At 29.8% G+C, this 19,301-nt stretch overlaps 1 long non-coding RNA gene across 1 annotated transcript; it reads right to left on the reverse strand.

Annotated features, from left to right (window-relative positions):
- Positions 1-4,612: 4,612 nt before the first annotated feature.
- On the reverse strand, positions 4,613-10,802 carry LOC142319247 (uncharacterized). The gene is made up of 2 exons (XR_012755146.1): positions 10,542-10,802; positions 4,613-4,892 (listed from the first exon to the last, which is right to left on the reverse strand). It is a non-coding gene; the product is annotated as an uncharacterized LOC142319247 (long non-coding RNA).
- Positions 10,803-19,301: the final 8,499 nt, after the last annotated feature.

A 19,301-nucleotide genomic window follows, 5' to 3' on the forward strand; every position in this document is an offset into this window, starting at 1 on the left:
CTTCATTAAAGCTAGATCAAAACCCTTTAATTTCCAAATTTATTTGTATTACTACGTTGCTTAGGTTGGGAGATATGCAGCATTAAAGAGCAAAAGTGGCCTTTTCTCTTTAAAGTGGAATATTTCGGATCAGAAAAATCATAGAGACGAACAAAAAGAGCAATTAAAGCTAAGTCGTAAGCTTTTAAACGATTTTAATGTAGTGTACTGAAAAAATTTTGTTTCCCCATGCGCTCAATTAAACACGCAGAAAAACTTTCCAAATTTTTAAAACTTTTCTTCTCAATGATTTTTTTTTAATTTGATGATTTTTTAAATCTGAGTTATACTGTAAGTAGAGTATTCAAGTAAGTACCAAAAAAATCAAATTAAAAATGATTTTTTTTTGAAAACTGCTGACACTTAACTTTCAGAGAAAAGAATTGCTAGGTCGACGGCAATGTGCGAGTGGTGGAGATGAGAAAAGTTATAAATTAGAAAGAGAAGGTCAAATACGTTTGGCAACATACATCACTCTTTCTTTCCGATACATTAACCGCTACAATCAAAACTCAATACAATCAGTATAAGTTGTTCTTAATTAAGGACTGACTTCAAAAACCAAAAACCATAATTTTAGATTAGTTTTTATTATATCACATGCTACCTGCAATTTGTCATTTCAGTCTGTAAAAATGAGTTATTAAAGAAATGTTTTAGAACTTTAGACTTTCTTTTACCAATTTGATAAATACCTTTAAAAATCAATATACATAATAAATAAACTACTAGTCTTTCTTATCAGAAAGTTTTGTAATCTCAATAGAATAAATACATTTTTATTAATGTAAATAAAAACATATTATAAATATATAATGTATATAAATATAAATAAATATATATGTATATGCCTTTAACATAAATAAAAACAAATCTAAATGAATACATTTTAAAATTTTTATTGATTCACAGTATCAGTTGTGTTGGGAAACACTGATCTATATGAAAAAAAGATATTCTCAACTAAATGATGAATCTGTTCTAAATAAAAAAGGAATGTAAAAGAAACTGCTACACCAAGAGTAAGCTCAGGCTGCAGAGAGCCTTAGCTTATTGTGGGGGTTATGTTCTCTTTTTTAATCAACTTTTTCCAATCGCTTTTCTTTCATTTTTATGTGAGACTACTTTGACAATCGAAAGGATATCAGGAATTCTGTTATTATTCTGCGACAAAATAATATTTACGAATGGCATTAAATGAAAACTATCTTCGATAATTTGCTTAGACTGTCTGATTTTTCATTAAAAACATTTTCGCTTATGTCATGTGGAAAAGTAGGTATATATATATATATAAAGGGTGGAGCAGAGGAAACGCATGTTTTTCACTACTGAATAACTTATGTTGTTTTAATTATAGAAAAAAAATTACATTGAATAATATTTTTAATGCATTTTTGAGATCAAAATACCTTAATTAGGTTACCTTAAAAAACATGCGTTTCCTCTGCTCCATCCTGTTATATAGAATCATCAAGAATTCTTTCTTTTTTTAAAAATTTGTTAAAAATATGTTAGCAGCCCAAAATTATGTATTACAAAAAAATTCTAATGTTATAGCTAATTAGTTATTTGGTTTTTTTCACCGAGTAACTTTTCAATAAATTATAGAAAAATGTAGAAGTTTTGTTTAAAACATAATTATAGCTTATTGATTAAGAGATAAGATTTTCTCAGTTAGTATTTCAGTTGTCTTACGCATGGAATAACTTTTATGGCTGTATTTTTTTTAAATTTTGGTTATGATCCAAATAAAATTTTTATTGAGATTGTAAGAATTTATTTCCCAAAGCATGTAAGTAGCGGGTTATATTTTACAAGACATACTTAATAACTGAAGATTTTAACGATTGCCAAAAATAGTGGCAGTTTTCAGGTTTCAAATCATGGAAAACGTTACCAATCAGCATGTTTTCTAATTAGACAATTTATTTTTATTTTTGTTTCTCCTCGATTACTTTTTGTATTTCAAAAAACTTGTTAAAATACAGTTGAAAACGTAAACTACTTTTCTAAAAAAAAACTCATTTAATCATTTGCCCATTTATTGTTGCAAATTCAGTTGTTTAACAGTTAATTTTCAAAGCTGAGGGTTCTGAGGTTGCATCCTAGCAAAGGTTAGTTGCTTTTATATGGATTTGAATACTAGACAATTATGTACTTCGGTGATTGGGGTTCAATTAACCTCACAACTCAGTAATGGTCGGCCTAAGTCTGTACAAGACTACACCTCATTTAAATGTAATACATATGCTTATCTCATCGGGCCACAGGGAGTTGCTTATTGTTCACTAGTTGAACAGATTTCAACGTACTCATTAAGAATATTTATTTTAATAATTTGGGTATGAAGGTTTGCACCGCTGTTATAACAACATCATTTATTATAACAGTATATTTGAACGCATAACTTTTGCCAGCTATGTAGTTACACTGTATTACTTACTGTACAATACATTATAAAAGAAAAAGTATACTAATCAAGTCAAATTTTGTATTTTGTGGGTTTTATGCAGATCTTGACATTCTACGGTCCTTATTAACAATAGAAAAAAAAAGTAATATTAAAAAATTATGTAAGAATATACGCATGTAAAATAAAGTCCAGCATAATATATATGATGGGCTGTATTTTGGGTATATTCAGAAGAGTCTGGATACGATTAAAATAGATTAATAGTCTGGATCGATTAAAATACGGCCGGACTGATTTTTAAGAAATTTTAAATGATTTCTATATATGAGGCATTAATAACTTTTAAGTTCAGTTAAAGGAACCCCTGTTCCCTTGACCTTGGATTCATATCTCCCTAGATGTGGATCTTATGAATCCCCATATTTCAAACTTTTACTCAAAATCTTCAGATTTTGGTAGGTAAATTTTTTGCATAATTCAATGCCCTTAGTAGCTAGGTTTCTTTCTGGTTGTGTTTGGTTTTCCATCACCAGTAATTGGCGGGGGAGGGATTGAAAAATAATCTTTTCTTTTTATCTGGATTCAAAGTTTAATTGTAGTACGAGGATAAATCCATTGTATTAGTGCGTTGTTACTTTGGTTGTATTTGAGTGAATTCATTCAGGAGCGGGTTATAATTAACATTTTTTGCCGATTATACTTCTGCTTGATATCTTCAGATCGGATTAAGGAATTTTGTAAAATTTCTTCAGAATATATGTCATCAATGTCATTTAATTTTTTTTGTGATGAGTTTTGGAGGTGGGGAGGCAAGGCTGTTACAATTCTTATTTACAAAATTTTAATGATCGTATAGAATAATATTTAAAATAAGTCGATATCTCTCAGGAGGTTACATACTTTTGGTTTGTATCATGTCCTATCGGAGCCTAAATTAAAAAGATAAGGGCAAAAACAAATTTTTCACTCTTTTATATATTATTATATTTATTCAGCTGAGCAGTCCTAAAGCGTATAGCCAAATCAGTCGTGAATCGGTCAAGGAATTTTATTTTTTGGATCGGAAAACACAAAGCGTAGATTTTAATCCCATAGAAAAGGCTGATATCGATTAAGATTCTTTGTGTGAAAATCAGCGAGCAATGAAATTCTATCAGCGAGAGCGTGTAACAAAATTAGTTGAAAGTTTGCTGAAGCAATCCCTATAAGTTATTAAAGCTAAGGGATTATTTATAAATTTATTTGTAAGTAGTAGTCCATTGAAGGTTCACCTTTGACAGATTTTCATCCAGAAGATTCCAGACTCAAATCCTACTTGTTGTACCATTTTTTTGTAAGCGCTATAAGTATTCTACATTACATTATTGTGCACAAGGTATAAGCTTATAAGCACAAGGTATAAGCTTATATAATTAACATTTTTTGCCGATTATACTTCTGCTTGATATCTTCAGATCGGATTAAGGAATTTTGTAAAATTTCTTCAGAATATATGTCATCAATGTCATTTAATTTTTTTTGTGATGAGTTTTGGAGGTGGGGAGGCAAGGCTGTTACAATTCTTATTTACAAAATTTTAATGATCGTATAGAATAATATTTAAAATAAGTCGATATCTCTCAGGAGGTTACATACTTTTGGTTTGTATCATGTCCTATCGGAGCCTAAATTAAAAAGATAAGGGCAAAAACAAATTTTTCACTCTTTTATATATTATTATATTTATTCAGCTGAGCAGTCCTAAAGCGTATAGCCAAATCAGTCGTGAATCGGTCAAGGAATTTTATTTTTTGGATCGGAAAACACAAAGCGTAGATTTTAATCCCATAGAAAAGGCTGATATCGATTAAGATTCTTTGTGTGAAAATCAGCGAGCAATGAAATTCTATCAGCGAGAACGTGTAACAAAATTAGTTGAAAGTTTGCTGAAGCAATCCCTATAAGTTATTAAAGCTAAGGGATTATTTATAAATTTATTTGTAAGTAGTAGTCCATTGAAGGTTCACCTTTGACAGATTTTCATCCAGAAGATTCCAGACTCAAATCCTACTTGTTGTACCATTTTTTTGTAAGCGCTATAAGTATTCTACATTACATTATTGTGCACAAGGTATAAGCTTATACAGTGGATCGATCATTTAAATAAAAAAATAAATCTTCAAGTAATAACTGTATTTCAGAAGTTAAAATAAAATTGTTTTTTATGTAATCATAACATTTTTAAATTTTAAAATCACTTTCCTTTGTAAATCACTAAAGGTCTGCATTTGTTAGATTTGGTCCTAATCGTTCCTTTTGGACATCTAGTATTATCAATCACTCTACCGATCCAATATGATTGCCCCACAGGCTTAACATCTGAACTACCATTTTCTTTAGCAGAAATTAAAACAGTCAGTGACACCAAGATGAATAATAACTTCCAGAAATCCATCACCTGAAAAAAAAAAAAATGAAACTGCTACTTTTACATATAAGAATTTCTTTTTTGAGTTTATTGTCAATATTTAATACTAGCAGAGTACCCAAGCAATGGTTTTGCGCTTCCATATCTATTCATAAAAACAATAAATATTCAAAAAATATAAGAATTAACAAATTTTATTTACTTTTATTATACGCAAAAGATCTTTAAAAATTGATATATAGGGAATAGCTTCTGTAAAATACATTATGTTATTAAGTAGAATATATCTCAGTCGTGTTTTGATGCTGATAGATTTCTTCTTTTGGTAATACATAAAAGACGTACACCAAAAAAAAATTCAATTATTCAACCACCTATGCCAAAGAATAACAGCAGCTGTGAAAGCGATTCGTGCTAGTTAGAGTGTGGAATACAGTGGATTATCGGTTTTACATCTGCAGAGTTGTAAACAGTGCTCGTATTGAGTTACATTAAGAGATTAAAAAAAACTTTAGATTTTGTACTTTCATCTAATAAAACACATGCATTTGTAATGAAATAGATTTAGAACTCTCTGGAAATGAAATTTAGGAACTCCTTGGTAGGAAATCTTTTCTGATAAAAAGATTAAGTTTAAAAAAAATTAAATTTAACAAATGCTCTTGTCTCAAAATTATTTTTTTTTTAGATCACAACTTCAAGCCACCATGAGGGGGGAATCGATTATAATTTGAAAAGGTTTTAATGGGAAGAGTAGGATTGTGACACATTATTTTAAAGGTCATTAAAAAACAAACAATTTAATGTAAAGTACATCCACCTACAACAACTCTAATTAAAATTGCCGTCATTTAATATTTTTCAAAATTTGTTGGAAAGTCGTAATATGAGGATAGACAAAATGTACGGTATTAGATGGAAAAGAGGAGAGGATTGAGATTAAGATAGGAAATGAAGTGTAGAGCAGGTGAAGAAATCTCTGTTTTATAACCGATGACCTGACTTGCACAGTAGCAATTAGAGCAAGAAGTAAGCAGGTATTTAATAAGAAGGGAAAACTGCCTTGTAGAAAGTTAGACTTAGCGTTAAGGAAGATATTAATGAAATATTTTCAATGGAGCTGAAATGTGGACGATGAGAAAAGCAGACAGAAAACGAATTTAGGCTTTTGAGATGCGGGTGTGACGCAGAATGATAAATGTCATATGGCAAGACCGTGTAACAAATAAAGAAGTATAAGAAGAATCAGAGACAACAGGAAAATGCTGAATGCGATTAAATGTAGGAAAAGGAGTCGGCTAGGACATTGTATGAGAAGAAGGTCTATTAGTGGATGCGAAAGAAGGCTTGGTGAACAGATGGAAAGGAAGAGATTTCAAATGATGGATGGGATTATGGAAAAGAGAAAATAAACAGTAACAAAGAGGTTAGCAAAGGATAGAACAAGATGGAGAGCAGTAGCCGTGACAGGACCTGCCCTAATGGCAGAACACTGTGAACGAATGAAAAATGTCTTACAGTACCTCCCCAAATACTAATTTCATAAAAGCAAAGCATTTTGAGTGAGATAGGAACATTTGGTAAATTTCTCTTGCTTTGTTGTTAAACAGTTATTTAAGAGTTTTGAAATAAGTTTGATCGAATTTTGATTAGGGGTGTTGTAGCCTGAAGTTTTTACTTCAAACATATTTATTTTTCAATACCTTTCAAAACGATGTAATTATACCCTTTCTGTTTCTGAGTTGCTCCCCATGGGTTTGTACTTGGAGTGTGATGATCTCATTATAAAAAATAGATATGTCGAGGGAGCAGTAATTGCTAAATTAAATTTTTTTAGCGTTTAACTGTTTAAAAGTTATTGAAGAGTTACTATACTTTTTTAACACTATCGACTGGCTGCTGCACGGTTGTATTAGTTGACATTACTGGCGCTCTTTACCAGCATTTTAGAAAATTCCATTTGTTACAGTCTGAACACATCTGCTATCATCTATCATCGGATTTGAATTATAAGTGTTAGATCTACCCAAACTGTGAAGATAAAAAAATTAATTCGCATTATAAGCTTTAAACTAAAAAATATTAATTCAAGCTAGATCTATTGAAAACAAAGTACTAGTATCTCTTTTATTTGTTGTTACGGTTTTATAACTTTTTATCATTTTTATTTTGTTAAGAGATATGAAATATATATATTTTTTAATTATCATTTATCTACAACTAGATTTATTATAACTTAATACCTACAAAATTAAAAAAAGAAATTAATATCACATTATTTGACTTGTTTAGAAATTGAAAATAGTCATAAGAAATATTTTGCAGTTTATGAATTTACAAACTGAGGAAATCACCGTCAGATTGGACATGATAAAATAACATTCTACATAACTTGATAACATTTGAATAGTAGTTTTTTTTGTGGTTTTAGGAAAATCAAACCGAAATTGATTATTACCACCAACTAATAATAAATAAATTTTTATCCTTATCGGTACATAATAACGCAATGATAACAAAAAAACAAGCTGCTGCATCATTTACCTGAATGGATCAAGGGAAGTCTTGATCGATGCAGTATCACAGTATACACAATTATTTATAAAATAAAATGAAAGTACGATACATATTAATAATTTAAAATATGAACACAAAATACTGCTAAGGTAAAAGAGTACTTGAGTATTCAAAATATGAAAAATAACCACAATATATTTCACAATTCAGAAGGCGTTAAGGAAAGGTTTTTTGAGAATGTATTTATGAACACATTGAATAGGGTGCAAAAAATTCAGACTTTTTTAATTAATATTATTTAAAAATTCATCAATAGAGGAATATTGCTTCTAAAAAAGAAATCTGTGAAAAGATTTTTTAAATGGTGTTTGATAATTTATTAAAAATGACAAAGGAGTAATAACAAGGGGCTTTCTCACAAGTCACAGTATTATGTTGAATTACATTTAGAGTGCCTGGTACCTTGTATCTTGGTAATGTTATTTTTTCTAACTTTAAGACATTATCTCAGGACACAATAGGAATTCAGCAGGGAGATTTTGCACAGTTGTTTTAAGTTGTTTAGCTACTGAGTTTTTTCATACTTTTATTACAACGATTTTTTTCACTTGCAGTTTTTATTCAATTTTCCTATTTTTTGAAGCTAATTTTTTGTACAAAAAGTTATGTATCTTAGAAAATATAAATCATCAGCTCCTAAGAATTTGTGTCTTGCATACACAACACACTGTATAAAATATCATTTTCCTACTTTAAGCGGTTCATGAAATAACGGGTCTTTTATTTAAAAAACATGCAATTTTCAGAAATCAATTAATAACATCATTTACTGCAGGTCAATGCATCTCGTACCATGTTTTGAATTGTCTGGTTTTCCTTCCTCATCATCCTTATATTCTGGTTGAATACTTTTATTGTTTTTCTTAGTTCTATACTAGGAACCAAACATAGTTTATTAACCTATGTTTGCTTCCTTATCAGCACTTTTTATTCGGTAATAGTCCATCATGTTGATGATAGTCCCTGATGTTCCACAGACAAAGCCCATGTGAAGGGTTTTCATCTGTCGAGATTTTATGAAAATAAATAGCCCATACTGCATGCTTCATGTCTTTTATACTGTATGTATTTTTTCTTACAGCAACACCATGGTAACCCTGAATTTTATTGATAAGTTTATCTGTCGGTTGACGCTTTTCCTGAAATTTTTTTACCATCTTGTAACAAAATATTCTTCAAGTTTCCATGGAGATTTCGCAATCATGAGCCTATTTGCCTTTGAATACAAGCAAAATTGACAAAATTTCCTCATATAAACACTAAATTTCCCTTGCATAATAACTGGACAGTGCCAACAAAAAATAAATAATCTTTAGAAAAGCTTCGGATTTTTCAGTGAGTATTACTTAACGAAAAAATCAATTTTGCCACTAAAAATATTTTTTTTTCTTATTTTATTCCTTTATATGCATAAAAAACATTTGAAATAAGCAAAAATGCAACAAAAAATAATGGAATTTATAAAAAATACAAGGTACCGGTGCCCTTAAAACCACTTGTTTCGCCTGTTTTAATAGAGGTAAATATCGTTTTATTTTTTATTAAATAACAATTCCTTTCAACATAGATAGCACATTCATAAAATATAAACACAAGAGTAAATAAAAATTTCTACTTTCCTAAAAATCAGTCTACATGATTAGTATTTATGGATTTTGAAAACCGATTCTTGTATCTTGAACACTAGATCTGACTTTTGACCCCCAAGAGAAATATTTTACTTAGTCGAGAATATACACACGCATACATTTATTAATAATGAAAAAGTCAGCATTTTATTAAAGCGCTTCAAAACAACAATACAGTTTGATTTCGTCGCAAACGAAATCAGTTTGATTAACATTTCAAGAGAATTTTTCATCTAATAAAATACCCAGAAACTTCGCTTTATGAGCAACCGAAATATGGCCGTTGTCATCAAAGAGATATGATATTCTATTACTATTTCTGCGATAAGCAGTGTTACGTCCAACTGAAAAAGAAACTTAATACGACGGTTTTATCCGATTTTAAAGTTAGATTATAATGTATCTAGTATATAATAATGTAATGTATCCGTATATATATATATATATATATATATATATATATGTGTGCATTGCGCACGGAGGTGATAATTTTTATTATAGTTAGTGGAGGAAATAAAAACAAGCAAAAAACTATTAGTTTGTAATACGGTGCGCAATCGTACTGCCGGGTTAATTGTCTGGAATAATTCTGTTGTTTGTCATAGGAGTTTTACAAATGAGATGTCATTTTGTTAAAAACAAAATGCTTAATAAATTTTGTAATAAGTAAAAATTTGATCAAACAAATAATTACAAAGATATTGAAGATTAAAAAATTAAGATAGCCGCCATTTAAAAATTTTTGAAGGTGATGTTTTTAACTTTTTTTGTAGAATAAGACACTAGTCAGATTTGCCAAATTTAATTAAAGTAGATTTTCCCCTTGCCTGAGAAATAATTTTTTTTTTTTTTTTTTGAAAATCAAAAAATTGCGTCCAGAAGGAAAACAAAGCAAATAGGACCTATGTCGATATGAACATTTTTTGCTCATTTTGGTGTCCTGAATCGGTTCCTAAAGTTCGGGAAATACGTCCCGGTACACTCTATATAAGAATATTTAAGAAAGATTGCACATTTATAAATATAAATACATGGATAAGTTAACATTTTCAGTTTTATAAATATCGGTCTACATGATTCATATCTATGGCTGGCTAATAATGATCTTGTTTTTATCTTGGAAACTCCTTGTGGCTTTTGGAGAGATCCGAGATGATGTTATACGTCAGCATAATAAATGTTTAATAATGAAGACCAGCTTAGCATTTTTGTCGTATTAATTATAACAAAAAAAACAAAACATTATTAGCAAGCAATCGGTAACATTCAAGAAACACTAAAAAGAAACTACACGGGTATTTCGATTGTTAGTAATCAATCACCATCAATATACATTTCAGAATTCATTTTAAAAAAATACAATACGTAAACAAAATTAAACAACTGAATAATATACCAAAACAATAGTAAAATAAAAATAATACTAATGAAGTTTATATATATAAAGATTTTAAATTTTAACAGAAATACTCACCTAATCGACACACGATATACTACCACGATATAAAATCTTCTCTAGTATCACCAGTCTGCCGGTAGAATTATAAATAATGATCTAAAATACTCGGTTTAAACATATATTTATACTTCACAGCGGTTTATGAGGTTTTCGCGGTTCTACTTACGGATGTAAATAACATGAGTCATTATGATATAACTGCATCTTACAATGTCGTCGTAAGTCATCGGGCTTTAAGGAAAACCGGTCTTAGATTATTAATGAATTGAATTTTAAATTACGTCATCGATAATTCAGTACGTCATCGCATCAGAAAAATGTTACTCATTTTATAAGAAGAAATGGAAGAGATCATTTTATATACAAAATATAGAAATGTTCTTATAAAAAGAAGAAATCTGTTTCAAAGAAATCGTTTCCTTTGAAACTTCATAGGATATTACAGGACTTTAATTATGTTTCATTATCTATTGAATTTGTATTGTGGTATTTCCATAGATACCGCAATACAAGCTCAGATTTTACAAATGCGGAGAGGAACTTAAATGTACGTAAAAATGAAATACTGTAAGAGGTGTGCGATAAATCAGTTTTGACTAAAAAATATTATCGCATAATAATATTAAAATAAAACAAAATTATAAGTTTAAAGGTGGAATTGTGTAGATATGTCATTAAAGTACTATCTTAAGACATCGTAATAACGAGAATAAGATTAAAAAAGGAAGAAGTGAAACGTTGAAACTTCTGTTTCAACACGGTATTCTTATCGTAGTATAAGTTACAATTTTAAATAAACTGGTTTTACGAGTTGCATTTCATACACATTTAAGTAAAAAATTAGTTTTTGTTACTTTATTTAAACTTTATGAAGTTTTTTACACGACTACCCAAAAAGGAGAGCGATTGATGTATTTAGGATGTATGTATGTTCCATCGTAGCAGCTCAACGGCTGAACCGATTTAGATGGATGACCGCGCATTTGAATCCTTACATTACCGGAAGTGTAATAAACTATATATATATGTATGTTTAAATAACTTTTTAAAATTTGAAAAAAACGTCATACAAATACTATATACAAAATTGTATTATATTGGTAGTAATTAACCTGTATTAAAGAGCAATGGTTTTTTTCCAGTCGTGTTATTTCCATTTTTAATATTTATCTCTGGTTATATTGCAATAAATTACTTGGAGTTAGATTTTTATCTGAAATAACCGAAAATATCTTTAAAAAAACCCGGTAAAGGATTACAAAATATTTCCAGTGCTGTCCCTTACGTTCAGCATAGTCTTTAAATGGAAATAACACAATAAAATTAAATTAAGGAATTTATTAAATATATTATTTAATAAGGAATTTTTTTATTAAATAAAATAAAATTTTTGAATATTATTATTATTAAACAAAAATTGTAAATGTTTTTTAATCGTTATTTATTTATATTTTTTTAATGAAAGAGCAGACTTCAGGAACTGCGGTATTAGCCTGGTGGAAATTGGTAGCGTCTGAAAAGATGCCACGCCTGACCGGTATTCGAACACGGGACCTCCGCACGATATACCGAGACGTTACCTATTCAGCAACGGAGGCCGGCATAATCAAAATTATTATTATTAATAATACTGAAAATAGTGTTTTTATTGGTTTACTGACCGGTTACAAAAAGCAAGTTTGAACCACAATTACGAAAAAGATCAAAATGTTCGATAAAATCACTTGGTTATGATACCCTCTTAATCAAATGACTTTTTTACCTTTAAAATTACCCGTTATTAAAAATGTAAATAAGAGAAAATCCAAAATTCTTTGTAAATAAATTTGGGTAAGACCCTTGTTCGACAACTACCTGATAGATGATTTTTAATAACAGTCTCAACTTGAAAAACAGATCACGTATCAGACGTTAAATTATTTTTTTAAATTCTTAAGCAGGGTCCCAAGGAATCCCTATCTTTTTTTAAAATGTCCCATGTCGTCTATATTAACATCAGATACAAGTGAGTATTCAGCCTTGAAAATTAAAGTAAAACAAATATTATATTTTATGTACGGGTTCCATCCTACCCCTTGATTATTTATGCTTAAAATTCTATTTATCGGAGTAATTATTTACTTCAATAAGTCGCCTCGATTTGGTGGAATGTTATTCAGCAAAAAAAAACCCGCAATTAATCACATAATTTGAATTGCAATTAATTTTTCAATTTAGTTTTTGACCATCCCTGAATCCATTTTGATTAGTTTCGGCGTGACGTCTATAAGTACGTATGTATGTATTTCGCATGACTCAACAACAACTAGCCGTAGAATGTTGAAATTTTGGATTTAGGACTGTTGTAACATATAGTTATACGTCCCCTTTTGATTGCAATCGATTGGACTAAAAGTCTCCAAAAAAGCCCGAAAAACAAAAAATTTGGATTTTGGACTTTTTCTTAACTGCAGTAGTAAGCCCTGTAGTGAGAACTTTTCAACGATATACTCGTAATATAAGTGATATTTATTTTCATCGGTTCCAGAATTATAGCCAAATAAAATTTTAATTAACGAAATATGTGGATCTTACAAGGGAAGGCACATCGGTTCGAATGAGACTTAAAATCTCCTTTTTATCTTTAATTTTTTTTTTCTGATTTAAATATATTGATTTGATTAATTAATAATTATTAACCTCTGATTTTAAAAAAAAATCTTTAAAATAAATAATTCAATAATAACAATAAAAAAAATATATTTAAAAAATCAGAAGTTATTAATGAAATAAAATATTATGTACTTTTCATTTTAATTCGAAAAATTTTACAGAGTCTAATATTTATTAATAAATCAATATATTTGACTTAAAAAAAAAAAAAAAGGTTAAAAATAAATAAATGTATATGACGTCGTATTCAAACAGATGTGTGCATGATTATGTATCCAACACATTCTCATTTGGACTACATAATTACTTGAGCGACGTGAAACAAAATTAATATATAAAATGTTGTATGGACACAACAAAAAAATTTGATGCATTGTGGTGGACACCATGTCCACCGCAATGCAATTGTGTAACTGTCCACTTTATTAAAGGATTGGAGGATCGTATCTCACTTTCAATGAAATAAGTTTAAATGAAGTGCAGCAAAAAATGTGTTTATGTAATTTAATAGGCATACAAGGAACTCATGTGGAGTCTACATCAAATTTTTTATTCATGTAGTAGCGTATCTGAAGCGATCTGTATAATATATTATTATATACCAATCACAATAAAAGATTTATTTACCTGTTAATATTTTCATCTAGTCTATTCTAAGTATAGGTGTGTGTGGGTGTGTGTGTGTGTGTGTACAATAGGTTGTTGATTCATTGGGTATTATAATTATTACAATTTATGTACCCATTGTTCCTTCTCAGAAAATATTAAGATATTGTTGCTCATAAGCATCTGATAATTTATTTTGAAGTACTAGTAATATTAATAGGTGTTTTAATGTCAAAGTCGTTTTTTCTTTTCACTGAATCATAAATATTTTGAAAAACTAATACAAAAACTTTCTGAAAAAGTAAAATGCGGATAATAATCTACAATAAGGATTCAGGATAAATTATAATTTCTTGGAACCGTTTGATTAAAGGAATTAGTGCTGTGAAGAAGAATGCAGGTGGTGTTAAATCATTAACAAAAAAATTTTTCATCATCAAGAAAATATAGTTGAAAAATTTGACAAAGTTTTACAATCATTAGTTTTTATAACAATCATTAGTTTTCTTACTGGCTAAGGTGAATAATATTAACAGAATTCTTACAGTGATTGCTTTATAAGTTTACCTTTTCCTTATTAAGAAAAGATTTTTCTCAATTTAACCTTTTGTAATATCCTTCTTCTAAATCTTTAATAATTGTTTTGACTAAAAATTTGTAATTTAAGGGCTTCCTGAAAATAATGCGCATTTATTTATAAGATTTCCTTACAGTAATAATAGGAAATAGATATGATTCACTATGCACGTTAATCTAACATTAAGCTTCCATTACTAATAAATATTCACTATGATTACATACATATGTATACTCACAACAGAAGTATAACATCATCTCTTGAGGCTCTCACTGCACAGAATGAGTTTTCAAGAGAGAAAAATTGATTGTCAGATTATTATTTAGTACTCTACAAATGAACATATATCATTTAGACTGATAGAAAATTAAAAATTGTTAGCTTATCCTTCTGTTAATAATTATGAATTTGCAGTTTTTTTATAAAAAGAATAGTCACTTATTCTTAAAAAAGAAACATCTATTTTTATCAAACCAGACAACAGAACTGTTCATGTAAATTAATACAGTACACAGGCTTAAAATAAATGCCTTTAATTACAATTTTAAATAAATTTCTCACAAATTAAAAATATTTTCCCAATAATATTACTATAATTTGTTTAAAATACGCATATAGTAAAATATTATTTTTCAGGAATAATATTTCTTTGTCAAAACATTTTTAAATAATTATTATTGCAATCAGTTTTCCAGTTTTCTGCCAGATCTGGGTATGTGTGTATAGACAAATGTAATTAACCCGCCCGCTTAGTCTAGTGGTGAACACGTCTTCCCAAATCAGCTGATTTGGAAGTTGAGAGTTCCAGCGTTCAAGTCTTAGTAAAGTCAATTATTTTTACACGGATTTGAATACTAGATCATGGATACCTGCGTTCTTTGGTGGTTGGGTTTCAAGTAACCACACATTTCAGGAATGGTCGAACTGAGACGGTACAAGACTACACTTCATTTACACTCATACATATCAATCCTCATTCATCCTCTAAAGTATTATCTGAAAGGTAATTAACAGAGGCTAAACAGAAAAAAGAAAGAAAGACAAATGCAATTACTGCTACTGGCTTACCAGGCCTGCAGATAAGTGTAAATGTACTGGTAAACATGTAGTCCTGAACAGACACATGTCGACCATTTCTGAGATGTGTGGTTAATTAAAACCCAACCACCAAAGAACACCAGTGTCCACAGTCTAGTATTCAAATCCATATATACTTCAACAATAATATTATGACCCCCCCCCCCAATAGAAAAGCATATTGAAAGATTCTGAAAGTATGAAATTTGGTATAATGATTTTCTGTATATGAGGCACTGGTGCAATTTAATTTTGATCATAATCGGTCAAGGTGATGGGGAGGTAGGAACCTTATGGGACCCATACCTCCAAATTTTTATTGAAAGCAGGTAGATTTTTCCATATAATTTAATGCCCCTTAGGTAGCGAAGAATTTAAATTGGTGTTTGGTCTTGTTCAAACACCCATAAAGGGATGAAGGAAAAACGTATTTTTTATCGTTTCTGAACTCAAAGTCACATTATTGTACTAATTAGATGATTCTGTTACATTAGTATTTCACTATAATTATGTATTTGGGTGATTCCATTCAATGGTGAGGGATAGTTAGCCAATTTTTTTTTTTTTTTGCTTCTTTTCATCAGTAATAGTTTGGCTCTTGATATTTTCAAACTGAACTTTATGTAATTTTATGCAATTACTTCTGATAACATTTGATTTCAGTTACAATCAGTCATTAAAAAATTAACTTTTTTTCCCCCTTTTTTCGTATATTGCAATTATTATTATGTGGTTGGCTAAAATAAGTCAGATTTTTAAATATTTACCTAATTTTAGATTGCCAACCATAAAATTTGTGGTCCCATTAAAAAAAACTACCGCTTATGAGAACCGCAAGAATGACTTACATTCTTTATAAGAAAATCAGAAAGCAATGAGATTCTATTAGCAAGAATACATAATAACATTAACCAACAGTATGCCAAAGTGAATTCATGAAGTTTTTAAAGCTAAAAGCTTATTGATCAATTTCCTCCAAAGTAGTAAAGTAGTCCTCCAAAGTAGTTGCCAACAGTGAAGTACTCATCAGTCAGATTTGCATAACTTTCCCATTTTTGCCCGCTTTTTTGATAGATTCATGTGAAAGTCTATTTAAACAGTAAGTATTGTAACATATAAGAAATATGATTTCTTCTTAAATAAAATATGAAGATTTCATAAAAACATTAACAGTGTGTCTTAGTAAATTATTGTTGAAAAACTTGTTTATGATTGCCAAAAAGATTATTAAAACAAATTGCCTTGTTCAAACATGCTGTGTGGCCTGGAAGACTCTGCTAACTGACATTAGAAAACGATTTAGCTTAACGCCCACTGCTGCTGTCGACTGAACACATGGTCTCCACTTCACTCCTGATATCACAAACTAATTCCAATCTGTCCTTCTGCAGCTAAATGTTAGATATTTCACCCTTCAATGTTTGAGCCTAACATTTGTCATTGAGCCCTCATCTTATTGTTATTGTACATTATAGTTTATTTTTCAATCTTCTTTTACTTTTAATAGAATACTTTAAAAATATCTAATTACTTAATATTTGTCAGTTTTTGGCAAAAAGATTTTATTGTTTTTCCCATGGTCACCCCAAAAAAATAGTTAATAAAGAAAACATGAATGCATAGTGAAATTACCTCTAAGACTATATAAGTCAGTGATGTGCACTACTCTTGAAAATAATACTTATGGTAATGATTATATAGATTTTTTTCCAATGTACTGTGGATAGTATATCATCATCATGTGGTGTTCTGCCTGTTGGCAGGTCCCTGGCATCACTCTTATCTTTATCTGTTTCTGTTCCGTGCTTTTCTTTTTGTCTCATCATAACCTGCACTACCTTTTATGTCATTTATTAACTTCAGCCTCTTCCTTTCTCTTCTTTTTTTCACCAAAGGAGCCTTCAAGAATTTGTTATGCCTTGTATTTGTTATGCCCTTTCCGCTAATTATATGCATGATCCAATTTCCTTTCCTTCTTCTGATAGTTCTATCTTCATTTATTCTTCTTAATTCTTTTATGTCACTTACTCTGTCCACTCATTTTATCTTCTCCATTCTCCTCCAGACCCACATGTTGGAATCCTTGATTATACCTTTTCCCCCAGCATCCATGTTTCACTACTGTACAAAAGTATACTCCAAATATAGCATTTTACCAATTTCTTCCTCAGGTTCAGATCCATGTTGCTGAAGAAGAATTTTTCTTTCTAAAAAAGGCTTCCTTCTTTTTAAGAAAAGGCTTCTTTTGCCATTACAGTTTTCATCTTATTTCTTTACTCTCCAATCTTTAGTTTCAATTAATACTGTCCTGTATCTCTTTATTTGTTCAATTTTTCCTTCTGCTGTTACAACATTCATATCTTTCTTCTCATTCACCTTCATAACTTTTGTATTCCTCACATTTATTTTCATCCTGTATTCTTCATCCTTACTTCCAATGATTTTATCATTCCTTGTAATGTCCAAGTGTCAATCAGCAGATCATCAGAAATTCAGACACAGTTTATATTTCTTCCACCTATGCTTACTTCTTTTTGGCTATCCAATATTTCTTCAACATAAAAGAGTGAACAGTGTTGGTGATAAACATGCAGCCATGCCTCACTCCTCTGCCTAATTCTAACCAACTTGTGAATTCTCATTTATTTTCTCTGCTGCTTTTTGCTTCACATACGATTCTATCATCAGTCTTTTCTTTCAGAATCTCAAATAACTTTCTCCATTGTACTCTGTCAGCCTTTTCCATATATATAAAACATAAGCTCAATTCTTTTTATCTTTCAAAACATCTCTCTCCAATCATACTGATCAGTCCTACGCTTCTCTTGTTCCTTTTCCTTTTCTGGATCTAAACTGTTCTTCCCTAGCATTCTCCTCAAGTTTTGTAATCAACCTTCTATTCATAATTCTCAGCATTATTTTTGCAGCATATGATATTAAGCTGATAGTTCTATGTTCTTCACATTTTTTGATTCCAACCATTTTAGGTATTGGTATCATTATTGTTTTATTAGAATCTTCTGGCCATACTCCAATATCATAAATTATATTACACATTGGAATACTTCATCTACTCCTTTGTCTTCTAAATGTTTAAAGAGTTCTATTGGAAGTTCATCTACTCCTGTTCTTCATGTTTTTAATAGCTTGTATAATTTTAGGTCTCAAAATTGGTGGGCCTTTCTTCTCTTTCCTAACTTCTTCCTCCTCAGCTTCATGTGTTTCATGTTTCCTTCTCCCTACATATGCTATAAACTCCTCTTTACTCTATTCCTCCCATTGTTTCTTTATCTCATTATAAACACTTTTACTATCGTTTTTCTCAATTTCTCTCATTTTATAAGTGGGATTTCTTCTATCCCATGTGGCGTTTAGCTACGTTTACAACATGTCATACTTCCTTTTGTTTTCTAATATTTCTATGTCTTTACATTCTTCATTTAGACACCTTTTCCTAGCATTATGTATTTCTCTCTTTAATTTGTAATTCAATCTTCGATAGATTGCTGTGTTGTATTCTCCTTCTTTATTTTTATATTTTCTTCTTTCTTCCACTTTTTGTATGATTTCTTGTGTTACCCAAGATTTTTTCCCCAAGAGAAACCAATTCCTGTCTCTGCAGCTTCCCACATAGATGATGTTATCCTTGATCACATTTCCTCTGTGGTCATTTTCCGTTTTACCTTAAGTAATTACCTTTTCAGCATTTCACTCACTTTTACTCTCCCTATGACCGCTAACCCTTTACATTTCATTTCTTCACTTTCATTGCAGTTTGAATTCTTTTTAATCTTTTTTTTTTCATCTCCATCATTAACAGAATATGCTCCTTCCTATGTCAGCTCCTGTAATCCCATTTGCCT

This window comes from Lycorma delicatula, chromosome 2 (assembly GCF_047948215.1).
Source record: "Lycorma delicatula isolate Av1 chromosome 2, ASM4794821v1, whole genome shotgun sequence".
NCBI lineage: Eukaryota > Metazoa > Arthropoda > Insecta > Hemiptera > Fulgoridae > Lycorma > Lycorma delicatula.